The sequence below is a fragment of the Tympanuchus pallidicinctus genome, unplaced genomic scaffold, assembly GCF_026119805.1.
Source record: "Tympanuchus pallidicinctus isolate F22 unplaced genomic scaffold, pur_lepc_1.0 scaffold1, whole genome shotgun sequence".
Classification (NCBI taxonomy): Eukaryota; Metazoa; Chordata; class Aves; order Galliformes; family Phasianidae; genus Tympanuchus; species Tympanuchus pallidicinctus.
Genome location: NW_026294618.1, coordinates 108,020,841 through 108,048,156, shown reverse-complemented (window position 1 = coordinate 108,048,156; position 27,316 = coordinate 108,020,841). Strand labels below are relative to the sequence as shown.

The window sequence follows — 27,316 nt, the reverse complement described above, 5'->3', positions numbered from 1 at the left end:
AAATGAGAGTCACTACAGAGTGCTTAAAAGCGGCTGCTTTAGGTTGTCTGAGAACACTAGCCTGCCCTGTTTGTCAGCAGGCCTCTATCAGAGCCCTGCATTCATGAGGAAGCAGTTCTTCATGACCTGGGAGCTGGGCACTAAGCATTGCTAGATCAGAATAGCAGGAACAGCACAAGGGAATCTTTTTGTCACCACGGTGATGTGCTTACTCTATAGATGCCATTTTACTATTGGAGGTTAAATATTATTCACAAGTTCCAAGTTGGAATTTTTCTTCTCTGTGTTCATTTAAGATTTAGCCTGAAGTATTAATATAAAATTCAAAGTTGTGTCCTCTTCACTGAAATCCAGTGTGGTTACAAGGTTCTAATAAATATTATGTCGTTCCGTCACGCAATTAAAATTTTCCACCTCGTTTCACAATGCAAAACACTCGCGTATTGTCAATCATTTTGAAACATGATTTTTTGACATCATGTAATTTCACTTCATTTTTTAGACAGACATCGCACCAGGAAATTATATAAGAAAGGATCCTATTATATCTTTATTTTTCCACCAAATTTCACCTTCAAACACAGACATTTGTGTACATTTCAATAATTCCGGCGATAAACTTTCAAGGAGAAACGAATGGCATCCACAAAGGCGGAGATCAGCATATGGAATTTGCTGCTCTTCAGAGACCACAGCTCCAGCGCCGGCACCTGGTGAGGAACTGCTGCCGTAGCCACGGGAAGTGTGCGAGTCCTGATGCAGGGAGCAAAAAGGTTGCTGCCTGGAACAGCGACCGCCTGGGAGGCAGGGAGGGAAACATATGCGTGCTTCTGAACTTTCCTGTGTTTAACAGTTAGCAGACACTAATGAATTGCCAAACAGCCCTGATTTAAAACGTGGTAGTCAAAAGCGAGGCTACCTGCTGCTTGTCAGGTGGTCCACCTGCTCGGGAAACCAGAGTGCCCCTGCCCTGTGCCAAGAGCAAAGCTGCTGCTGCTGATCAAACCACCTCTCCGTTGTGTGTGCGCGTGCAAAGCGACAGGCTGCTTCATACTAAGTGAGGTAGGAATCCAGCAAGTGAAAAAAATATCCCAGGCTCATTACTGCAGCCTTTATTAAGCAACTGAATTTGATCATAGTGGCGTGCAAATCTGGGAAATTCAGCCCGCAGAGTGGTTTGGAATTTGAGACTGTGAGCAGACGCAGGCTGACAAAGTGAGAGAAGAGCAAAACAGGCGTGGGAAAAGCCCAGATAAAACCTCTGTAGCTGGGTTGGACGTTAGGTATCCTCTCCTGATCTGTCAGCTCCAGTGAAATTTGTACCTCTTTTGAAAACCTCTCACTGCATCCCAGAGCTTTGGGCTGTGAATGGCAGCACACTGGATCTCTGTGCTGCTTCTGGATGGAAGTGTAGTGATGGTGATGCTGCTGCCCGGCACGCTGACCCCAACCTGTTCAACCATAAAGCTGCTGGACGAGTTCCTGCCATGGAAACCCACTGCAAGTGGCTGTCAGCTAGCAGACAGGGTGCCAGGAGAAGATAGTTATGGTGCTGCCTGGGAAATGTGGTGCTACAGCACTGCTCTGCTCCTTCTTGTTCAGGGCAGGCACGTGGAAGAACCACATGCCCAGTGACAAACCAGCAGAGCTTGCTTTGGTGAGCACCTTGGCAGTGAGAGGCTGCTGGGGGTGGGAGGAGGAAGGGAGCTTCGTGGACAGCTGTGAATGAGCAGTGGAAAAACCTTATGTTGCAACCCCAGCTGCTGCTGGTGGCATGGAAGGGTGGGGGACAGCGCTCTGGTTTCCCATGTCACTCAGCACAGCCTTGTCCCTTGTGGATTTAACACGGGATATCCTTACCTGACACTGAGACTGGGCCAAGTGCTGAGCTGCTTGCAGGCACTGTGGGGCTGGGGTACTCGTGCCAGCTCTGCAGTGCTGCTCATTGGGAGCATCCTTCAGCGCAGTGCTGCGATGAGGTGAGAGATCTTCTGCGTATTGAGCATAGATGTGAGCGCACATAAATATAGATGAGACTATTCAAATGCAACATGAATAAATTTGGCCTAATCCACACAGAGTTTTATCAATATTTTTTTGTTTATTCTTTCATGCCAGCTGCTTTATTTATATATTTCCATTCTGTACATTTTTCAGAGCGATTGGATCATGTTGCACACACTTCTCTTGAAATATTAAGTGTTTGCAATCCCCATTCATAGGCACCAGCTCTGCTATTATGATCCATCATTTCAAAATCCACATATCTGCAAAAAGAGAGCTCAGCTAGCCCCTGAGTAGCAGGGAGCATTAGGCTGAAGGAATCTCATTCATCTTGTCAATAATCAATGGATGAAAACGACCCAATAGTTTGTTTCGTTGGCACATCCTCGCCATATAGTTTTAAGGGAAATGAGAGAGCAGGCTGGGGCTGACTTACACCCAAAGGGAGTGGTGATGTAGAAATGTGCATCTTTATTTTGCCAAATGGAGGATTTCCACAGTGGGTCGGACTTGAGAGTGGGGACACTTTGCCTGGCTCCCTAAGGCTGTACCTCACAAGGGGCAGCCCTGGAGAGCTGCAGCTTACCACTGCTGTTGGCCGGGGGTAGCACTGAACGCTGGCAGATTGCTTTACCCAGGGATCTTTCCCCCCCGCAGATATGCTATAAAAAATAATGTAGTTTAACTGCAGCCTGAGCGTTTTTTAATGTAGTTTCCAATTCCAAGGCTGAATTTCAGGTGTAATTTTTTTTAATTTTTTTTTATTTTTTATTTTTTGTCACTGGGATGAAAAGGAAAAAAAAAAAAAAAAAAGTATATAAGCACAGATTTTTCTTTTCCCACTCTTTTAAAGCATCTTTAAGATTCTGGTAATCTCCTGAACTATATATTGGCAATTCATGGTGCGGCAACTCCTTGTGAAATGCGCTCGTTCATTTTCACTGATTGAATTTACTGATTGTTATAATGTGTGTAAAAGGGATACGTACTTTTGAAGTAATCTTCTGCTAAAGGATTTATAGGAAACTCTATTTAAATGCCGTAGCATTTTTTCTATTGTTATGGCAGCATTATTGAGTAAACAGTTTAATTTTAGAGCCCTTGTTAAAAAAAAAAATCTATAATGACCACCGCATAAATCGTTTGCTTTTTAAAAAATTTCTATATTTAGTTCCCTCCACAGAGACCGGAGTTGAAAATAGCCTGATACCTAGGACATGAATTCTGTTAAATATTAAAGAGATCTCATCAATGATTTTATTAGTCTCAGCACTCAGTGAAGGCCGTGCTGACATCTGAAGCCTAATGATTTTTTTTATATATTTAAAGCCTTGTACTGCACCTTTAAATACTGAACAATATTGAAAAATATAGAAGTACTTTTTTGTATATTAGCTTTAGGCAGAACTGTTGTATGATTTCCACTCCTTTCATGACATTGTAATGATGTTACCACATACAACTTTATCTTGCATGAAAAGGTGAAGTCATGAGTGATTTCTCCAATTTAAAAGCACTCAACCCTCACAGTGCTAGAAATGAATATTTTGCATATATTCATGCAACAATGATTCAATTTAAGATTTCTATTTTCAAACATTGCTTGAAACCTTCAGTATGTTGGTAGTAAAATTGCCAAAATGTGTAATAAGATTTATTATAGATGAGTAGCATTTTGTTTAGTATTTCACGTTAACACGCTTTTAGGGTTACCCTGGTTTAGCAGAAAAATTCATCTTTCTCTTCTAATCAGAGCTAACACTTTATTGTATGATTAAGACGCACTTACGGTGCCATTGTGCATCACTGCAGGAGCAGAGCACTCTGGATGGCAGAGCTGCAGCCGAGCCATGCGCGATGCGTGACTCTCGCCTCTGACCCCACTGCTGGTGGCTTCTCCTCGCCGCCCTGCTGTCCCTCTAGTTTCTACTTCTGCTCCTGAAGGGCCATCCTTAGCTCCTGGCGTGGGCTGGGGTTTTGCTTGGGACTGACTCTGCCCTTGAACCACCACGGGTGGCTTTTGCCGTGGTAGCAGTCCTTGCCCTGGGAGCTGCTGGTTCTGGTGACTAACATGACTTTGGTATGAGGCAGATTTGGACTTTGTTTTGCTGCTGTGGGACGGCTCATGCTGTTCCTGGGTGTGCCCTCCCCCTGCAGCTGCAGCGGCTCCTCGGGCTGCCTTTGGTCAGCTGGGCCCAAGGGGTGGCACAGCCCCATCCAAAGCCACGTATCATTCAGTGCTGCCTCTGGGCTTCCAGGGCCAAAGGTGGCAAATGGGATTTTCAGCTCCGTGTTGCAGCCACAGACTTATGTTGGTGTGTAGACTCCAGGAGTGAATATGCTCCGCTAAATGCAGTAGTGCCAAGCTTTACTTGCATTTATTAGAGGAAAACACGTGTCTGCATGGACTTCTGTTTCTCTACTGTTCACCAAGCCCAGCTGTGTCACTCAGAAAATTTTGAGGTGAGGTATTAAGCTGTACCATCGGAGGGCCTTGAAGGACAGAAGGTATTGAGTTAGAGGCTCTGCACAGAGGGGGTGTTGGGGTGCTGGGGCTTTGTGAACCCCATGTAAGCCAATGAGAGATAAAACAGTGGAGCAGCTACTTATTCTAAAGTGCTCTATGTTTTGCTCCTGCTTCCTCACTGCTTTTTCCACCGCCAGGGCAAGTCACATCCCCTGTCTGAAGCCTGAACTTGCATCATATATGCAGCTGCATATGTGAGTGTGATACTTTCTTGGCTTGGGTGATTAAGGAGTGGTATGACCAGGCCTGAAAAATTCCTACCACTTTGATCCATTATCCAAAGTCCAAATGCTGGTCCCTCTCTGCCAGCAGTAATGTTGTCTTGCTCGACCCTGGGCTGTATCCCTCAGGGAAGAGGCTGGTGAATGGGGGAAAGCTGTTAGAGAGAAGGCAACAGAGGCACTGCATGGTGGAAATGTTTACATCTCTGCAAGTTGTAACTCAGCATGGCCGAGCTGGCATCCCCCTCTTCATGTTCACGTTCAATTCGCAAACAGAAAGAGATGATCCGCTATTAGGGAAGCTTTCTCTTTGAGTGGAGAGCAGGAGATGGCAGTGAGAGTGGCTTTCATAGATGAAAATAATTGTGCACTTTTTGTATTATTATTTTTGGCAAAGAGATAGTGTTTCAGCTTTCCAGCATATTACATCATTACATTGTATAATGCATCATAATGATAGAGTGAATGGGACCGAAGAAACGCCAGCTTCTGTTGCAAGTTTAAAGACAGACACATTTTCAGCTGGGAAAGCTGCTGTTCAGCTAAGTGTTTTCCTAGATGAAACAAAGCTGCAATCCCACTTGGCATTCGCATTAATTGTGGACTTGCCAACAGGCTAGTTTCACTGGTGTATAAATTAGTGGAGAATTATTCAACTCATCTCAATAACTAAGAGAGTATCCTCGTAAAGCTTGCTGAGCTATAAGACACTCCTCCTCCCTCTTATTTTCCAGGGTATTTTGCACCCTATACTTAGAAAAATCACAGAATTTGCACACTGTTCCCGAAAAAAAAAAAAGAAAAGAAAAAAAAGAAAAACACACAAAGACAGACATCTGATATATTGATACCACAGCAGAGCAATATGGAGACTATCTGCACCAGATAGTGAGTTTGTATTGGCCAGAATCTGTCCAAATTAAGAGGGAATTTTCTGACTTGTTTGAATTATGAGTTTGGGTGTTGGTGTTTTCTTTTTTGCTTTTGAAATTCAGCTGAAAGTGCAAAGTGAAAGAGTGGCTGTGAAATGTGCCTTGCTGCCAGCAGCCTGGGCAGTGCAAACTTCCTGCACTGTCCTGCCAACAGGCCCTTCTAGCCCAAAGGGGATCACCTTTGTGGCGACAGCATAATTTGATCTCTGTGCCATCTAATCCTTGTTTTCTGTGTCTACATTGCCAGCAAGGGTGCCAATTAGTGCCAATTGTGATGGTGGCTTTTGTGATGCAGACACCTGCCCACTAGGAATTGGACTGGTACCACCAACACACATATGCCACTAAACAGCTGTCAGATGGTAATGACTTCTTGGAGTGGAAGAAAAAAGGGCAGAATTTCATTCTGAGGCAATTTTCTCACAAAACTTGACCATTTCACAACAATTTTTTTTTCTCTTCTTTTCTTTCGGTATCTGATTTCCAGACTTGTACTGATTAAACAAAACGTGAATTTTAGGTCTATCTCGTAGTGCCAACTTCATGCCAGAAGACATGTGGCCCATATGGGCAAACAGTGCGAGAAATGGCATTAATGGTATTTATTATTCTAAGTCGGATTTTAAACTTTTTAGCTGAAGTTCATTCCTTATTTGTGTTATTTATCTTAGTGACTGACAAATGAAGTGCTGTTTTCTTTTACTACTCTTCTGAGATGTGGCCCCTGCTTTCTTGTCTAAATTAAAAGAATGAGTTAAATGTAAATACCAAACAATCTCAGCAGTTCCTTTTCACTTTCTCTGCTGACAGATGACAGGCTTTGCTGCAGCATGCTTGTGCCATCACAGATGCAACAGTTCAGGATCCCTTCCATGATTTCATTAAATTTCTGATTGCTGGTCAAAGCAACAATCCCGTCTGAGATGGGAAGATGGCAAGCCTGCTTTCAGCAACTCCACGTGCTTGTGTAAGCAGGTTTACTTGGACACAGGGCCACCCAGTAGTCTTGGTGCCAGGGTAGAGGGTTGGAATTGCATGATCTTTAAGGTTCTCTACTACTGTGACACAAGGAGCTTGGAGCAGCTCAGAGGACCTCTTTGGGCCAGGTAGTCATTGCATGGCATGTGAAAATCGTGGCTAGTGTGGTGGTTCCAGCAGCAAGGTGCTGAGCTCTGCTCAGTGCTGGGCAGCTTGGAGAGTGCAGGGAGCATCTCACAGGAGGTACTTGATGCTGGGTGTGAAGGGATCCTCATGCTTCAGGGAGATTCCTGTGTCTTCTCCAAGCCATATGAATCACTGCCAAGAGCTCCGGATGCCCCACAGACCAGGCAGAAGCCAGCCACTGCAATTAGTGGGATCTCTCAGCGCTCAGCCAACACGTACTGCTGGTTCAGCCTTTGCTCTGGCAGGTGCTGCACCTTTATTAGTGCAATTGCTTATTGGCATCTACCAGTAAATAGGGCTCCCGCCAGATGTAAAAGGAAATGATCCTACGTAAACACAGCCAGGGGCGTTGTGCAACAATAAGAAACAGCCCAGTGCTTAAAGGGAGACCAGTTGCCACTGCTACTGATCTTTACTAAACACAGTTGTATTTAGAGAAAGACACCACTGCTGTATGTTTACATATGTATAAAATTTGTAGGATTTTGAAGAGAAACTACAGCAAGTACCTCAGAGTCTAGCTGTAACTAGCTATGAGTCTGCAGAAAAACTTGCAGCAATTTCTAGATTTGTTTGTGGAAAATTCTCCTTCTCCCCTTCTGCCTGCAGAGCTGTGGTGCACAAGGAATATTTGCATCCTGTGGCCAGAACCTGTCCTAAGTTGAGCTGTGACAGGAATGGCAGCCAGCTCCCACGGGGAGGTGGCAACCATACAGAGGTGATCAATGTCTTTTTTTGGCTGCTATCTTCTGACCATATTTGTTTCCCACATTCTTCGAACCTAACTGTTTTCAGATCATGTTCTCTGCACCCTGTTTTGTGCATTGCTCCAAAACTTCTCGGTGAGGACAACAGTGGACCCCTGCTCTGGCACTTCAGCTAAGGGTCATGTTTGCAAAGCTCTCAAGTTCCAGTGATTCCTTTCATGACATGAATGGCCTGATTTTAGAAAGGCTCGCCATTTTTTTTTAATGCCCAACTCACGTTGTTCTTGCATATGAAAATGCTGCCTACTAGATTGTACCACCATTTTTTTTTGGCAGGTGAGTAATCCCATGGCTGAGTGAGCAGTGAGCACCCAGGCCAGCCCACTGTGCTAGGTTCTGCCCTCAAATGCAAGCCCAGGAACTCGTTGAACTCAACACATCTTGTTACCAGGACTGAGGAAAGAATACAGTCCGCTACCAGCAGGTGTTTTTTGTAGTGCTTTACATGATGCAAACATGTTTTAAACAGTGCATACCATATATACCCCCTGTTGAACACGTAATGTGGTTTTTAATCTACACTAATCTTCAAAACATGTGTAATATTAAAGGAAAAGGTGGTAATTCTTTAAACACCCTATCATTGTGAATTCATAGCATATTCATTGTAATAGCATTGATCAAAATGAATTCATTTGGTATTCATATAGATGTCACATGTACTTCCATAGGTGTTTCATTGTAAATTAGCATTTCTCAGAGGACACTTAAAATAAAGTGTTACTGAAAGTTCTCATTACACATATTGCTGAGATTAGTACATTAAGGACCATGTACTTACATAGTACTAATGCATTTCTGCCACTTAAAATGCTGCATTACCCATTTCTGATATCCAGCAAATATCTGAAGCAATTTTGAGAATTACTGACATCCTGAAGGAAGTGGTACTTTTGTGATTAAATTGGTCTTGTGTATTTCACATCGATTTAAGAGAAAAGCCTGTGCCCAATATATTTAAATGATTTTTTGATTTAAATGACTTTAGCATTAGATGAAAAAAAAAAAAAAAGAAGAAAAAAGTGAAAGCCACAGCTAGTTAAGAAAACAAACCCAAATGTTATACATGCTTTTGGGTCTCCAAATCTGTCTCACAAAGCCAGACAAGCTGGCTCTTTGGTAGACTGCACTGCACGCTTCCTGATGTGCTTGCTTCGGATGATTACTTTCTAAGAGAAAGACAAAGTTTTGTGGTCTCAGCCAGATGCATTTCCAGTGTCTTGAATCATCCATTACAGCTTGTTTGCTCTGAAGTTATTTCTGAAAAGATTAAGTGTGAGGAAGAGTACAGAGCACTCTATAAATAGCTAACAAAAGGAGTGTTAACATAACTAATGAAAAGAGAACATTGTTTGAGTCATGAGATGCTCTAAACTTGTTGGCAACATTGAAGATGTCCTCTCTTCTGAAAGGAATTGATGTAATTATTTTAAGGGCTTTTTTTTTTTTTTTTTTTTGTAGCACTGGTTAACAAGCGTTGAGGTTTAACTGGGATCAACCCCAGCTGAGACCAAGGCTGAGAAGAATACAAGGGAATGGCGAAATTTTAGTGTTTGAATGCGGGAGATGCCCAGGGACCTTCGTGTAGCCTCACTACTGTCTTGACCCTTCCAGTGCCACTCCTCACCTTGCAGCCAGTTCCTGGCTTTTCCCAATCTTGAGCTGTGCAGCGTGCTGAACAGTGACTCCAGACCCAAAGATATCAGACCTGCAGGGGCACAGCCACCCAGGGTCAGCTCCCAGGCAGCTCGCTTTCACTATTGTCTGGCTATTTCTGCAGGTCTAGAAGTATTTGCTGGTTTGTAGTGTTTGCTGTGTTGGTTTGGGAGTGCACAGTATGGCACACCGCAGAGTAGAGTATGCAATCCAGGAATCCATTTCCGGTTAGGCCATAATTAGCTAATGTAAGATAATAAATAGCTTCTGGAATCACACAAAAAACATGGTAGTGGTATAAAGCCTGTTTTTGTAACCCCGCCTCTCCCCTCTTCTGCCTCCTCTTCCTCCTCTTTAGCATAACAAGGGCCCTAATAGGCTTCATGTGTAAGTGCCTATTTTTATTAACGACAAGTGTAATCTTTTGTAGTCCAAATGTCCCTATCATAAATGCTAACCGAGGAAAATATTAGGACTCATTTATTTATGAACCCGTTAATAATGAGGTGCAGTTATGAAAAAAGCTTTCTCAGCACAAAGCCTACTGAACAAACAATGCACGCTGGGGAAAAAGAGCTAGTTAGCCTTCCTGACTTAGATAAAGCTATGGAGAAATGACAAGTGCCAGTAATTAGCAAAGCCTCTTCAACAAGATAACCCTATACATCTTTGTCTATTTCAATCACCAAAGACTCCGATTCAGTGTAAAATTAAAGCTGGGATGCCATCAATTTCTGTTAACCTCTTTATATTGTTCTGTGTTCATGCATATGTGATAGATAGTTTTTGTCATTTTATTAAATGGTGACATCTCAGTATGCATGTGACTAAAACTGTTTTCTCCTTAGCAAAGTATTTTTAATCATCTCTCCATTGCCTTTGTTAACTCAGTGGTGAGCCCTAATTGCTTTATCCCGTGATATCGGCAGCCGTTGTGCGGGTGCAAATATTTGTGCCGGTGCCTTTCACAAGCAGCGTCTGTGGTTCTGAAGGTTGTGCTCTTTTTTGTGTTTGTGTGAGCTCACACATCTGCCAGCTGTCTGCAGAGTGTCCTCCTTCGTTTTTACTGCAGTGGGGCAAGATGTGATGGTTGCAGAGCTCACATGCAGTTCCAGGTTGTTGGGATCGTGGCCTTCCCTCTCCACATGTGCCCCTTTCCTGTATGGACAGTCAACGTTCAGTATGGTGGTGCAACTGCTGTTCACCTGCTCAGGGCACGAGCCAAGCCCTGGGTTCAGCTGAGGAACTCCCACTGACTTCACGGTGCTTTGTCGGTCCAGACTGCTTTGCTTCCACCTTACTTGAAAACCCTTGTTTTTGTCCTTTAAAGCCTCCAGGGCCTATGAGTGCGTGCTCCCTGCATTTCTTTCAGCTACATCAGAAAACATGCTCACCTGAAACTCTGTAGAAAAAAAAAAAATCACAAATCACCCCCGTTTCCTTGACATCAGAGCTGGTTCACAGGGAATGCTCATGGCCTGAGAAGTTGTGTGTGGCTTTGGGTACCATAACAAAAGTTCCCTGGCTCTGTTCTCTTGCTCTGTAACATCCTGTTACTGGTTTCAAGTCCTCTGGGCTCTGAGTTCTGAGGTTATTAATCTTCATCTGTGCTCTTTTTAAACTTTACTACTAGCACTTATTTGCCTTAGATATGCTTTTGTTCATTCTTCTCAGCAGCAATAACCTCTCATATTGGCCAAATTAGGAAATAATTGCAAATAATAGAGAATCTTTTCCAGCACTACAATAAAAGATTATATATGTGCTTTGCAAGAGGGATGGCATGAAATGTAAATATCAAAATAAGGACAAATAGGCAGAGAAGTACAGTGTGCTGGTTGGCTGTTGGTCTGCATTTCTGCTTGGCTGAGGTGCCCCTGTGTCAGTGCTCCAGAGGCATCACTTGAAGCTTTGCAGGACAGGAAGCCATGCTGCATGTCAGGTTGTGCTGGTGCCTGCAGGACTGCAGCTCTTCATGACAGCCTGCATGAGGTCTTGTCATCTTCTATGGTGGAAGCAGAGGGATATGAATCAAGTTGCAAGTTCTTTGCCTTTTTTAAGCAGAAACATCTGTTCACCTTGCTTTTGTTTATGGGCCATTGTAGCCCTGCTCAGTCAGCGGGAAGGAACTTTGCACATTCTAGGAACTCCACCTGTGTGTTATTTCAGTTTGGGATTTTTATTCACCGCTGTGAAACTCCTGGTGGTTGAGGAGCCAACACTGTCTGTCTGATGTGGATCACAAGTAACATGTTATGAGTGGCTGGCAATCCTATATAGATATTTGCAAGCCAGAGAAACTGTCCAATTCAGTTTCACGTGAATAACTACTTTTCAGTAATTAATATCTCTGTCATACTTTGGGATATGTGGGTGCGATAAGAAAAGTCCTGCTCTCAGGTGTCTGGTTGCTCTTATACACAGGCATTTTCAGGATGAAAGCTCCTGTGAATTTTATTCACAACAAATAATTCAATGAGCTCTTGGGAAGAAAATATGGAGAACATTCATGTAATGCTGCCATCTCGGTTGGGATGCAAGGAAATCTGTTGACTGTAGGAGAGAGCAAAGCTCTCTCAGTGCTCTCTTCACATTAACGCTTACCTCCCTTCCTTCTAGTCAGAGTTCTCTGTGTGCTGCTTCCCATTGTTTTTTATTGTTCACGTGAATCAGAAAATAATATTTTTCCTCTCTAATTTACGAGGAATTGTCATTGCCCACCTCCTGCTGAGGGAAAAAAGTGCCAGAGCCCATCTCCTGTGAGTTCCTTCTCACTTCAAATGCAGTCTGCAACGGCTTCTTTGGAAATGTAACAGGCTATTATAGAAATATGTATTTACACAGTATTTTAAGATGCACATTATCCACCTGATAGACCATAACAGCTCGCCATTACAGCCTATTGAATAAAACCTCTTTGCACCATTTTTTTTTTTTTTCAAAGCAGATACTTCTTATATGATAAATCACGACTCTATTGTGTAAGAGTGCACTTTGATGGTGTAGGATCATCAGTGGACATAATTTATCTTTATCCTGCTGTGACAGGGACTTCTTGCTCTGACCTTGCCCTGTAGAACAAATTATTCTGACCAGAGAGATGCAAATAAAAAATGACAAAAATGCTTTTCTAACTGAAAAGGAAAAGTTATAATGTTTCTTTAATGGAGCATTTTTGACTGTGGAAGAGCTCACATTGCTGGATGCAGATGAGTGAGTAGCATGGCTCAGGTGAAAATTTCTTTCAGCTACTTAGGAAGCTCCCAGGCTGTCCTAGGGCCTCCTAGTCCAGGGACTCTGCTCCCCTGCAGATTTATTTTCCTTCTCCTTGAGCTGGTTCCGATACTAAGAGACCCTTCAATTCCATAAACATACCTGTTCACCATCTCTGCCCAAACTTTCCCTACTTGTTCTACTCACTCTGGCTGATTCAGGCTTCCACAGGTTCTCTCTGCTGGTAATTCACATTAGAGACTGTGCTGTCCCAGGTGCCATCTCTTTTTGTCCAAGCATGCTCATTTTGAATACATAATAATAAAAATATAACAAGTCTCCTTTATTGCCCTGGAGGTAGGCATAAGGAATCCTTCTGTCGTCTCCTGTGAGCCTTAACTTAATAGAAACAAAAGACAACAGAGAAGGCCACAAGACCCTGGCTTGAAAATGAAGCTTGCAGCCAAAGACAAGGTGTCCCTGTTATCAAACAGACCAAATAAGCTGCAAATAGGCAGGATTCCCAACTTGTTATAAGATGAAATAGTGCCTGGCCCCTGTTGTGAAACACTTTTACATTGCAAGATGTTCATGAATGCATGGAAAATGTGGTGACTTCAAGCTTTTTCCTTCCCTATTTCAGGATGTCAAAACTGATTTTTTTGAAGAAACTCTTGTAATGCTTAAGGTTCACTCCTGAGAAGAGACTTGCATTTCTGGAACACAAAAAGTCTTCCAGCCAGCTAAATGGCATTGCTTCCTTCCCTCCCATCATTCAAATTATGTATACACAACAGAAATACCAAACAGGCATCTCAATTGTGATCTGAAGCAGCTTATTAATTTAAATCACCTCCAAAAATGGGCAAAGTTTTAAAAGGAAATGAATAGTTGCCAAAAAGACTTTCAGAGATAGTGCCTAACATCAGTGGAAGTTATGTATTTCTACTCTTCAGGGACAAGCAGTTGGGAGTCAGCTCTTTGAACCAAGCACAGGTCAACGTGCTGTGCATCCTCTCTGGAAAGCATATGGCTCAAGAGGAAACAGGAACACCATCCAAAAACACGCTGGTCTATAACCAATAGCTCTGTCGACTATCTAAGCCCACCCTTTGCTTTCAGTAGCCCTGTCCAGTCTTAGATATGACTGTCTCTGCCAGGGGCACCACAGCAAGGCAACTACTCTGTGCCTCCCAAACCCGGAGGAGGTGATTTGGTGATCATGCTTCACTCTGTGCTCACAGGGATGGCTGCAGCCATGCCACCAGTAGGGCTCCTGCAGCATGAGCACTGAGCCTCCCATTGGCACCAAGCCTCCCATTCTGCAGCAGCCTGGGTGTCTCTGTGCTTTCCCTATGTGGTCTTGTGCTGCTCAGCCTTTCTGCCAGGACTGGCCTTGCAGCTGTGCTTTCCTTTCAAGCATCTCCTCCTTCACTCTTCACACTTAACTTTTTGAGAGGAAAAACTAAGCTGCCTGATGTTGTGGTTTACTGTGTTTCCTAGGTGTGTTTGGGAAAACCATCCGCACTTTTAAAATAGTACATTTGGTTTAATTTTCATTATTTTTAGATGGTAAATTTTAGATCAGTACAGTATGTCTTAAACTACTGTATTAGAATGCTTCTTGACTCACTTCCAAATTGAAGACCTTTTAAAAAAATTGAAGCAGTCCAATAATTTTAAATCACTCTGCACTGTGCATTGCAATTTAAAATTATTGGAGTGCTTCAAATTTTTATAAGCCCTTGAATTTGGAAGTGATCAAGGTTCTGGGCATACTCAGTGTAGAGCAATTTAAAATTATAAGAGCTGTCAAATTTTTATATAAGCACTTCAGTTAGAGAAGGGATTTGGGTTCTGGGCATGTGCAAAGGGGAACAATTTAAATTATTATAGTGCTTCAATTTTTTTCTAAGCACCTGATTTTGGAAGGGTTTGGGTTTGTGCAGCCTAAAATGACAACTTCCTTTGAGAGTTTCTTCTTAAAAAGAATTTCAATCTTGCAAACTAAAGTATTCTTTAAAATGTGAATTCACTGATACTTGAAAAACTGATTTGCACAGAGCTTGGTGCCCAGGACATCTGGCTGTTTTTTTTTTTCCACCCATTTTATCATTTCACTCTTTAGGGGACAAATTGATGTTATAGAAATAGCCGCCACTTTTTAATCTTACATTTTTCCAACTGTTGCACTCGTGGTGCAAAAAGTCAAAAAAAAAAAAAAAAAAAAAAAAAAAAAAAAAGTCAAATGGGGAGAAAATGTGCGTTTTTTCGTTTTTTTCCCAAAAATGAGTGTTGGGGTACTTAGTGAATGTGTAGGAGGTGCCCTGCACCCGGAGCTCCAGGCTGTGTGTGTGGGGAACAATGGGGCACTGCATCCACACCAGTTGGGCATTCTTTTCCCCTTCAACACTTCTTTCACTCCTTACCATAGATGTGATAGATGAACCATTTACGGTTGCTTTTCACTTTGGAAAACTAAGTTTTTGAATAAAAGCCAGTGATCAAATTGAATCCTGACAAAGATACGGCCCCCGCCTTTCTGTCTGCTTGGATGTGGGGTGCACATGGGCTTGGCTGAAGGATGTGGGCACAGAGCAGGCAGTGCCCGCTGCTCCGTAAGGACTGCCAGGGTTGTCAGTGTGCCACGGGCTGGGCACGAATTGGATCACAGAGCCAGGTGCAAAACACACAGAGACCTGGGCCCGTTCTGCAGGATCCCGGCTCTGACACAGCGGCGCACAGGCTCCCAGTCACCACTGACACACAGAAGTGCTGAGGTCACCTTCCTCAAAGTTTCCACCTTGCCCACTTGTGTCAGTTGCCGTGAGACCAAGTGCCACTTTGGGCTGTGATGTTGCTAATGCTGACAGCTTTTCCTCCTTTGTTACGCTGTGCAAACCACATAGAAGGTGAGCAAGCTGTCTGGGAGATGAGAGATGGCGAGGAATGGGCGCTGGGGGACCGGCATCGTGGTGACATCGACTCTGCAGTCCTTTCTCTCTCTCTGGCTTCCCCTCTCCCTCCCTCTCTCTCCTCAATGGTCTGTGCCTCCCGTAATTTACATAATACTCTTCTGACACCTTTACTTTAGTCATCAATCACGGTACCTTCTCTCAGTCTATCTTTTGTCTGAGCATGTCTCTTCTTTATCAGGCCATGCACAAAAGATTAATTTCACAGTTTTTCTCCCTTCTTTCTTTCCTTGCAAGATACAAAGCTCATGAAATGACAGAAGCAAGATAATGAAAACAACAATGCAAGCAATTTTTTTTTTGTTCTTGCTGGTTGGATCTCGAGATACTTTTTTTTAACCTCATTGTGTGCCATCTGTCTTAGAAAAGGTCTGCTCTGTATTTTTTAATACAATTCGGATACTGTTCTGAAGGCTACCCAGAAAAAAAAATACATATTTTAAAGACGACGTAGGTACTGATTAAAAAAAATAATAATACAAAAATTTGCTGAACAATTAAAACAAGGGGTCCATTTCTAATGGTGGCATGGGCTACTGCACAGTGCCCAGGCCCCAATTAATATTAATGATCTCTTGTGCTTAGCAAATTTATGGCATTTGATTGACTCATGCAACTACACTTCAAGCTGTCGTGTAAAGTGAAATATATGGGCCCCATGGCCTAATCTGCATATGCATATGTTCTTGATATTAATTAGTCTAATGGATCTCAGAACCTGGAGGTAATTTGAGTACTGGGAGGAGAGAAGCAAACAAACAAAACAACTGACACTGCCCTGGTAGGTTTTGGTCCTGCAGTCAAATAATTCTCCCAAGTACGGTCATGGTGTGTTTCTCCTCCTTTCCCCATGCCTCTCACAGGACTATCTGAATTAAAGTCTTACCCCTATCATTCGTTGTTCTGGCTGTAACCCCGACATTCTAAAATTTGAAATATTTAACACAGCAAATGGACTGTACAGAGTTACATGCAGCTAAGTTTGAGCGAGGGCATAGGTCTGGGCCACAAGGTGCAGCTCTGTTCCCACATCCGTGTGATTCCCACTGACTTCCTTGGCAGCGATGAGGGTTTGTCGTGGGGGCTCTCCCCCAGCCAGGTGTCATGCTTGCAGTGCTTGGTGGCAATGGCACAGGTTTCCAAAGGCCTTTCTGCCTTCTGGGCATGGCTCTTCTAGCTCTCTCGGTGAGATCTTGTCTTCATCAGTACCATAAGCATCTTACAGATCACCAGCGCAAACTGTGTCTCCTTGTCCGCTACACATTCAGCAAGAGGCATCTGGGGAGCTGGCTTTCCTGGGTGCTGAGGCCATCCTACAGACTGGTACCTTTCACTGCAGAAGAAGCGGTGGGGCCCAGCTCATCCCCAGCAGCAGAGCTGGCAGAGGCTCTCCCCACAGACTGACTGCTGTGGGGCCAGGAGTCGCTGATGCCACTCTCAGCACTGGGGCACATTGGGTCCTGGTCTTGCCCTGTAGTCCGTGCTGCTTCAGCCCATTGCCACCTTGCAAAACCTCAGTGAATCTGTCTCAGTGGCTGATTGCCTCGATGAGGCACTGGCACCGCCAGCTCCAGAGAAGATCAGGTCTGTGTGTGTTATTCTATAGAAAGAAATGGCTTTCTGGCAGGAAGGCATCACTTATCCACTGAAAATATATAACAAAACCTGGAAAGCCTCTAGTCACTCATTTTAGCTGCTGAAATGCCTTTAGGCCAACATTCCTGTTGTGAAAGGGGTTATGGACATGTCATATGGGGGTCATCAGTGAAAAATATACCCAACTTTTGTTATTCTTAAGACTAAATCAAAAACCTCTTCTTGCAATCCACTGAGGGACGATTTACAAGAGAGGAGAATGTGGTATCAATTATTTCTGTGGGCATCCTTTTTGTTATAAGAAGCAAAGAAGATTGCTTGAGAGTCAATAGCATGACTCCATCTCAGATTACTAAATAATGAAATGCTAAACTTGGCCTAGAGTGAGAACTATTGCCGTCTCAGAGGGGCCAGAGGCTTCAATTAAATCAGAGGACAGTGTTCAATGAATGAGAAAAGGATGCTTAAGGTATGATGACATATTACTGGATTTTACATTTAATTGCGGTGCTTTGTTCTTTTAATAAAAGCACGAGAGCACTGGATCTCCATTATGGTCATCTGGTGGCATTGTTCACTGTGGACAGTTTATTGTAATTTATTGGCTATGTTTAATCCCTCTATTTTTCATATAAATGAATCCTGTCTGCTTTATTTTATGATTTTTTTTTTGCAGAAAAAAAAAAAAAAAAAAAAAAAAAAAAGCATCTAATAGTTATTTACACACAAAAGAGCATTTCCCCTGCAATGCTCAACACTGAATGAAAAAAGTGCAAACACAACGGGCATTCTTGCCTGGCCATGTGTGACCCTACATCACCAGCACAGAGTACAGCCGAGGGTGGCAACTGCCTGCCCCAAAACAGGGAGCAGCAGGCCTGGCTTGCTGCCCCCAGAATGCTCTGTGGGGCTCAGCACTGCTTGGCTTTCCCTCCTTAGGCCATGGAGTGGGATCAGCTGCTCTGCTGAGGGCCCCAGGGAGCAGAGGTTTAGCTGGGAAATCACAGGAGCACGGGTACGCAATCATGTGTGCACGTGTGTATAGGTGCACTTACAGCTTTATGTGTGTGAACATGGCCACACGTATCTACCTGCAGTGCAAATGTCTAATTTCTTTGGAATGGTGGTCAGGCAAATGCCTCCTTTTCATTTTCTTTTTCCATATCATTGCTGTGATTGATCACATTGCATCTCTTTATGTATGTGTATGTATATACAGATAGATAGATACAACCATGTGCAATGAAATCATTGGTGACTTAACTGACATGAACTGATGCATCACAGGAATACCACAGCTTAGGAAAGCACAAATTGAGAGGTCAGATAAATTCAGATTCTTGTGCATATCTTCAGAGGGCAAATGGCCCTAGAATGTGCTGTGGGTCTGAGCCCCCTCAGGCATCCAATGGCTCAGCTTTGGGAGCATGCCTTGCAGTCACCACCTATCAGCACATGGCAATCACTCTGCTTGCACCAGGGGAGTGTTTGAGGGGATGGAGTTGGGGAGCGTGGCCTTGGGGTGCTACCCCTCCAGTGCATGCCCTGCGTGTGTCAGAGTCGCTTCTGCCCAGAGCTGAATGTGATGCTGCTGTATGCATACCTGTACATTACCAGATTATGAACATGGCTCTGCCCCACAGCGAGACCTTCCTCTTGACAAAGTGCTGTGCCTACTCAGAGCTCTCCCCAGCCCGTTTTTGTTAATTTTGCACTGAGGGATCAACAAGCCTGGAATGTGTGTGTGCATCCATCTCTCTCCCTCTCAAAGGAAATTAGTGCCTTCATGTCACTGCAGGTGATGTGAGCAGGGGAGGAAGTACACAAACTGATTTATCTGGGGCTGTCAGCCCTTCTGAGGATGTTGACTACTAAGGGTGTCAGCTCCTCCTCAGTAGTTGGATGACTCCGAAGAAGACCCCATTCCTCATTAAAAGAGCACTGAGCTGTGCTTGAAAGTGACTTTTCCTCTTGTTCGCCTCTCACAAACATCACAATAACCGATTCACTATTTAAAGTGCCATGATCTTCATGCCAGGCCCAGGCAGCTTTGTGAAATATGCTTCTGCAGCACTTGGTAGCATCGATACCAGCCCTGCAAAATTCATTCGTGGTATAAACTAGAGCTTTTCATTGCAGATCACAGTTACAGCAAATCAGCACGCTGTGTCTGGTTTCATCCTTTATTCACGTTATGTATCATAATAAAAGTTGTCCTAGCAACACGGTTTGGTGAGAGTAAAACACAACATCCCGTGACACCTTGTCATCATGGATGCAATGGATGGAGTCTGGAAGGGCTCCATGTATCCTGGGGACAGATTGGAGTTCCATGCACATGTTTGGAGAGCATTGTCCCCTGTACTGCCATGGCCGGTATGGATGGTGCATTGGATACACCTGTGCACCAAACCCACAGTGCTGGGACCAGGTGCACCATGGCTCCAACTGGGAGGCTGAGGGGAGAAGGGGAAGGAGCATGAGAAGACTGAGAAATAGTGGTGGAAAGTCATGACCCAAGTACAAGACTATATCTTCCTTCTTTTTAATAACTGCTCAGTGAAAAAGCACTACCAATGTATTGGAAATGGAAAGGAAAAAAAAAAAAGTATTAATTTAAAAGTACATGTCTTTGGTACAGAATTTCACTAAAAGAGACGTTTCCTGAGTGGAGCCCAGTATGATTCATATAACATTTTTCCAGCCCCTGGGGAATGTCGTCTCCTTTTTATATCTCCATTTCCAGGAAGTGTCTCCCTGCAGGTACGGCACCACTGCATAGGGCTGTTTCACACCCTGATGTGCACTTGCTCTGTGGATGTGCCAGCCTACTTTCTCTGGCCCTGGAAGTGACCACTGTGATGTCATGTGTTCTCCCCTACCCCTGGGAGCAGCAGCTCTTTCTTGTGTACTGTGTGTCCAGGTGGAGCTGCTGCCCCCAGGGTGCTCAGCCATGGTGTGGCTGCTGACTCTTTGCCATCCCTTGGCTATGCAAGCTATGAGTTTTCCTGGTAGAGAGACTGTAAGGGAGCAGTGAGGCTCCAGCTGGCACTGAGGTGCCAGAAGAGGTCGTAGAGCACGAAATCCCCTGTGTGGAGCAAAGATATTCCAGGAGGAAGCACTTCTATCAAAATATCCAAAATTGTTTTGAACAAAAATTCCTCTTAGTTTTTTTCTTTGAGGTGGAAACATCTTAATCAGTGGGCTGCCACAAATGAAGAAACACCTTGCAAAGTCATGCGAAAGGTTGCATCCAATTTCTTTATGAACCTGGAGCCACTTTCTGAGTGAACCTGACCTGATAAGTGGCTCAGAAGGTAACAAAGCCAGTAAGGTTTGAATGCTAGAGGACATAGGAGTCAATGTCTCCTTGCAAAAATTTGTTTTGTCCTGGGATTCATGGTGAAAACTGACCATGAGCTAATGATCTTGTGAAAAGAAACATTTCTGCGACCTCCCCAGGACAAGTGTGGTTTCCATTGTGGTCTTTAGTAGAAATAGTAACAACTCCAGACAGCCACCCAGAGGGAAAAACAGTTGCAACCTCATGGATGTAACTGTGAGTTGGGTTAGGTTCTGCTTGTCCCCATTTGATCTTAACAGTTGTGCAGCTACAATAATCTCAACAAGACGGATTGTTAATACAAGCAACAAGTCCTCAACTGATCCTTTTAGCTTCTAAAGCACATTTTCCACTTTTTGGAGATAAAATGCTTTTTTAAGGAGAGGAGATAACACAGATACCCTATGGGTTCAGCATTTGCACAAAGCGAGCTGTCATATCAAGTGGAGGCCTGAAATAGTGAAGCCCGGACCCCAGCCCTGACAGATCCTTTCCAGACTGTAGAGAGGTTTATGTACTGCCTGCAGTTGCCAAAGGCTAAGACCATCCATGAGTCATTCTCAAAGCTTAAATCTGGATCCACACGCAAAATATGTAGAAGTCTGGATCCGAATCTGGTTTAGGGCTCTGCTCTGTGTAAGTGACTGTTGTGGAGCAGTCCCATAAGACAAAACAGTTTATCCCATTCTGTAAAGTGCATGTGGGTTTTGGTGCTACAGATGAAAAGACAGTTGGGGTTTTGGGGGGGTGGGAATTTGGAGAAAAACTGAAAAAAAGATGCTCTGGTTATTAATCAGAATTTTGAATACTTTCCAGTTTGCTTCTCCAGGACTGATTCCTCTGTACCATAGTTAAAAAGAACTCATGTCTACAGCAGTGCCTCCCCCCGCCAGTGGAGCGGTGCCTGGTTGATCCCATTGTCTGCACCCTGAATGCTGAGCCTCCAGTTAATAATTAGTTAGCAGCACCGAAATGAAATTGCACCACTGATTCTCTGGTGCACTGGCAGAGGTAATGGCTGTGGCAGCCAGGGCATCTTGGCAGAAGCAGAAGTGCTCAGTGCCATCCTGCAGCCATGCCATGGGATGCTGTGCCATCCCCATCCCTGCACTGCACAGGGGAGCTGGTGCAGTCAGCATAGGCTGAGCCTGGAGAGGGTGGGCAGGAGGAGAAGGGAAGCTTTTTGCCATCTTCCAGGCAAAAAAAAAAAAAAAAAAAAAAAAAAAAAAAAAAAAAAAAAAAGGAAAATGGATTCATTTTTGGAAGGGTGGTTTCCTGGAGATGTCTCTCAGGTTCATATTTATTGTTTATTGCCCGTAAAACGGTGTTTCTATGCTTCACAAAGCCATCATTTCAATGCAGTCTGCCTAGCCTGAAATGATAAATGAAAGCAATGAAGGGAAAGGAAGGGTGTAAGGGTGATTAAAACTCTGAATTTGACTCAAGAAAGAAGCTTTCAGCTCCATCTCTGCCACCAACTTTTGGGTGACTCTTGACTAATCATTTAATCTCATTGGGTTTATGTGAGATGGGGAGAATGACAATTTCTTTTTTCGTATGGCTTTTTTTTTGGCCTTGTTTTGTTAGGCTGTCGAAGCCTTCCCATTGGAGATCCTTTTTACTGCAGACACAGACTCTGGCCAAAATGGGACCCTACTATAATGTAAATATTCCCAGTATTTTAACAACATGTGTGTGGACATACGTCAGGAAAATAGTACTTAGAAAGGATGTGAGCAGTGAGAGTGCCAATGGTGGCAAATACCGAGCCTCAGACAAATCCATTTCTGATTGGAGAGGGCTTATTTCCCTCACTGGTGATAGAAATTAATATGGGCTGTTATTTTACAGAGGCACTCATAGGCTGAAGGAAATCTGTGGCCTCTAGATGTAAAAGGTCAGAACAGATGATCTAATAGTCCTTGTTAGCCTTAAAATTGTGAGGGAAAACGAAGGCCTCTTTTTATTACTTTCCACCACCGTTAGATGGAAATGGAATGACGGATGGTTAAGCCCCAGACTCAGATGCTACCTGTCTCTGTCCCCATCCCTTTGCTCATTCTTTGCCTGCAGGCTTCCAGCTGTGGGCCATGTGCCCTAGCGCATCTCTGAGCCACCTTTCTAAAAAGCAATGGAAAGACAACCGAGAAAGGCCTTTTTGCAGGAGGCTTTAATTCCCTGTTTCAAGCAAGCATGTCTCCATTGGAAGTGTAAGGGCTCATAAATCAAAAAATGGCTGAAATCTTCAGCTCTGGTTTTGGTCACAGTTAAAGACAACTCTGATCAGACACGTTCATATATGCCCACCTTGGTTTCCCAAGACTGTTCCTGCAGCAGGGGCACCGCTTGCAACTGTTGTCAAACCAACCTGTGCTCCTCTTGCAATTTTCTTTTTCTTGTGCTTACCTTACAATTAAATATCCCTGAGGTGACAAATGCAGAAAGACCTTAACGCACAACACCGCAGTGCACTGTACACAAGTGCTCTCTGGTATGAGCACTTTGCAGACAATGAAGCCTAATCACTCATCAAGCACCATTGTTTTTGCTGCATGTGTGGTCTGCCATGCATTTAGTGGAGGTTCTGCTCTGACCAGGAGCCCACCTCAGCTGCTATGCTGAGTGTCTCCAGATGGAGGAGGTCCTGGAGCAACCACTGCTCCCAGAGGTGCCGCACTGAGGACATCCTCTCCTTGCAGTGGTGATGTTGTGTGGCACTGTGGCATGGAGAGGAGCATTCTCTGATTTTCCCCTATCATTCTGTACCTTGAAGGCCTTTTTACAGCACTGAGCACACAAGAGAAAAGTAGAGGAGTTGACGTGTTATTGCAGAAATCCTGAATCAAGGAAGAAACGTTGATCATCACTTGAGTAAAAAAATGAAATTCTAGACTTTTTTGATCTAAAAAGAAAGGATAAGCAAAACTTTAGAAGGACAGTTTGACATTCAAGTTGCTTTCAGAGTTTTATTTCAATGCTGAACCCTTTTGGTTTAATGCCAACCAGTAATTAAGGGATCTCACAGTAGAAGAGATTTCATAGGAAAAGCTTAAGACAGTTTGGCTTTGAGAGTTTCAAAATGTTTGTGTACTCTGAAATTTCTCTTCTCAACTTGTCCATTCAGTCAAATTAAAATTTAAGCCATAGGCAAATCTGAGCATTTTTCCACCCAATAGGCACGTGAGCAAAGGCTTACCCAAGTGTAAAGAGAAGCTCACTTGAAAAATTCAGTCTAAAACCATATATAAAGATTATCCTAATATTGATTCATCAAAGATCTGGTGCTAGACAGATTTCCCATGGATTTTATTTTGTGCATGCCAGACAGTCCAAAAAACAACGGCCAACCAGGAATGTGAATCTGAGGGCTGTGTAGCACTGTAGATTTTCCTTTTGTATAACAATTGTGTAAACAGCCGTGCTAACTGACATCGGGTGTGACGTTGTGAGTATGTGAGTAGTGCTTGATTGCCACCATAATTTCCCATTTTGCTGCTTTTGAGCTGGTAGTCACGTGTGGTAGGATGGAGCACAAAGCACAGGTGTACCAGCTCCAAGCTGGTACAACCTGGCTTTTATTGTGTTTCCCTACTGACAAAATATGTCTGGATTTTCTCACCTTTTCTCACGTCTTTGTTTCTTTACGTTTTATAACAGGAACAAACAAATTAATCTCTCTGCCAAAGGAATGCAGGCGAGTGGTTGTTCCCACCTGAGGTTTGCTGAGTGCATGCATTCCTCACTGTGGTGGTGAGTCCTTGGCAGAGAGCAGCAGTGGGTCAGCTGGAGCTGTGTTGTCCGTCTGCCTTGAGGTCTTTCAGGCAGCCCTGGAAGGTAAAACTCACTGATTGCTGATTGACATCATGTGTGGCTGGCATATCCTAGATGCCAGGCAGATCCCTGCTCTGTGGCACACCATTGTTTCGGATAGTTTTATGGTTGACTGTGACTGTGCATGTTCTAGCTGATCTAAACAAGCTTTTCTTTCTTTCCCGTTGCTGTAGTACTGGATCCAATATTAGCCTCTGTTCAAATCTGCCTGAGCCCTGATTTTTGAGGAATTTATTTAAAAATTAATTGAAAATAAATGTACAGACTTTGCTGAAACATGCTGTACTCAGTAGGAAATGCCCTACATTGTCTACTTGGTTTATTTGGAGTAAATCTATTTAGGTAAAAACACATTTTAATATACAAATTATATTTGTTTTTAAGCTACTGTATTCTATCTGGACTCTGCCTGCTTCCATTTTTTTAACCATTAATCTTGCTTTTGCCCCTAATCTTTTCCTTGCTACAGTGAGCTTTCAGTGTGTGCATGTGTGAGGAGGGAAGGCCCAATTAGATTATAACATTTTATGAGTTGTCAGTGATATAATGATATTAGCCACCTGGCTGAGAAGTAAAAACCTTCGTGGTGTTGCATAAGAGGTTAGTGAGGGCTGGTAAGCGTGTGTGAGATAAACAACAACAAAAAAATTCCTCCAAAATGTATATTAAAATGGGTAGATATAGCCCCTCCCTGCTTATTAGACCACTGAGGGCACTTTAAACATTTTATACGTACATATCTTTATCTATATATAGAATAGATACAGATACACACAAATACATATGTACACATGCACAGACACACAAGCCTTTCAAAATCAGAAAGGTCTCAAATTTAATTGGAATGGAAAATGCTAACTAATTGGCTTCTAAATTTGATTTGCTGTAGAAACCTCATATTTGTTTGAAACACAACACCGTGTCTTGGAACACAAGCCCAGTCCTTCAAAAATCATACATGAGAACTGTGGAAGAATCAATTAAAGTTGATTTGGCAGATCAGCTTTTGACAAATATAAAGAAATCTCTGATTAGGCTGAGAAGAAAAGAATCCCTCTTTCGTGCTCTCTCTATTCTCTCCCTCTTTAAAGGCAGTAGATGTCAGAAGGGGGTGGGTAGTGATATGCAAAACACGGCCTCCATAACCAAAGTAGCCTGCAAAATTAGGTGTCAGCATGCAAAGCTTATTGATGTATGAATGCAGAAAATGAAAGCCGGCAGTAGACAGACAGGGCTAAAGGTGAGACAGCCACAGTGAAAGCAGCTGTACATCTACGTCAAGGTGTTGCTATATGAGCCTGCTTTTTTCTGGAGGGCCACAGCCTAACAAGCTGTGCCTGGCCATAAAATGATGAAACAATACAATGTAGGCGCACACTGTGTGAATACCAAATAAATTGACTCGGACCCCTCCCACACCCCTTCAAAGTAGGCCTGTGTATTCATTAATAAATTCATATTCCGAGTTTTCAATAAAAGAAGAAAATGCAGTGTAAACTGGAGTTACTTAGTGATACCCAGCTCATTGCTTTTTATTGTTGCTTGCAGCTACGAAGCCTTCGCTGTGCACTAGTAGAATTTATTACTGTCTGTCTTTGTGGCAAGTTGGCGAAGTGAGCCTTTTGAAGAAAATTGACCCACACTTCATGAATATGATGAAAAATGCCAATAACACTACAAAGACAAAGCTCTTGACATTACTGTGCAAAGAACTAAGAGACGGTAATGAAAGTATCGTAATTACAAATCGCATCCCTCCTCCCCAGCCGAGGGGTGTGGGTGATGGGGGCCTGCTCAGCAGTCCCTGTACCCACTGGATGTGGGGTGAGATGAAGAGCACCTTGCCCCCTACCATCCTCCATTCTTTGAAGGATGAGAGGAGTGAGAAGAGAAAGGCAAGCAAAGTGCTCAACCCAGCAAGGATTTCCCTCTTAGGAAGCTGCCCCTTCTCTCTGAGCTTGCACGTAGAGGCTGTGTGATCTCATTGCTAAGGCACAGCCTCAAGGACTGTCTAACATTTGCCCTTCTGCCCCTCTCTTCATGTATTTCTCAAGGACACAAAGCACTGTAAGGTTCTGTGCCTCAGTTTCTCTCTCTGTAAAATAGTTTTTTTTTCCTTTCATTTAGCCTAATTTGACTGGAATTTGTCCCAGGCCTTGTCCCAAGCACTCTGCTTGCCTCTTTGCACCCCTCCTATCTTTTGGTGGTGCAACAATAGTAATAATTGGGATTAAAATGACCATTTTGCATCCTGTGAGGAAGGTCTGCCTCACAGGCTTTGTCCCACAGTGAAGTTAAAGAGAAAGCAAGAAGCAATGTGACCACGCAAAAGTTCTCTGCCTCTTTTCCAGGCAGTAAGTAACCCAATCAGTGAAAGGAACCCAATCAGTGAAAGGAACCCAATCAAAGAAAGGAACCCAAAGAAAGGAACCCAATCAATGAAAGGAATCAGCGTAAGGAACAAATAGAACAGTTGTTTTCCCAGCAACTAATGAAGGACTAGAGCAAAGAAACTTAAAGGCAAGAATAGTGAAGGCTAAGACAAACTGAAGAAGAAAAAAAAAAAAAAAAAAAAGCAGCAAAGGGTTATTTAGACCAATGTTGAACATTTGCCACCTTCTGAACTTACTATTCATCAATCAAATTTTCCCTCACTGAGATAAACTCCAAGTGCCAAGTGCTTTGTTTATGCATTCTACTCATATATATTGTGGAGAGAATTGTGCTAAAAATCAAACAAAATGAAAGTATGCTAGCTACTAAATTTGTATGTGACAGTCATAGGTATCTCTTGTCACACTGTAGTCCTGGAGCCAGCACAGATCAGCTCAGCTTTGCTGCTCTTATCCTCCTCCTTCCCCTTGTAGGAAAATTATGGCAAACTGTGACTGAGTTCCCACAGTGACATGTGGCCACTGATGAGATAATCATGAAGTCAGTTGGAGCAGTTCTGCAGGTCTGCATGAACTGCACCCAAATACAAGCTGGCTGGGATCTGTCTATACATTGGTGTGACTCCATTGGACTGGTGCCACCTGTGGATCCAGGCTGTCTTGGGAATGTGTTGGTTTCAGAAATGAAGACACA

General features: G+C 43.4%; 1 long non-coding RNA gene across 1 annotated transcript in view; it reads left to right on the top strand.

Moving 5' to 3' along the window:
• Positions 1-27,316, top strand: part of LOC128083703 (uncharacterized) — a 75,412-nt gene that overhangs the window by 32,495 nt on the left and 15,601 nt on the right. The window contains exon 2 of the long non-coding RNA XR_008208161.1: positions 503-713. This is a non-coding gene — a long non-coding RNA (uncharacterized LOC128083703). The remainder of the gene's footprint in view (positions 1-502; positions 714-27,316) is intronic.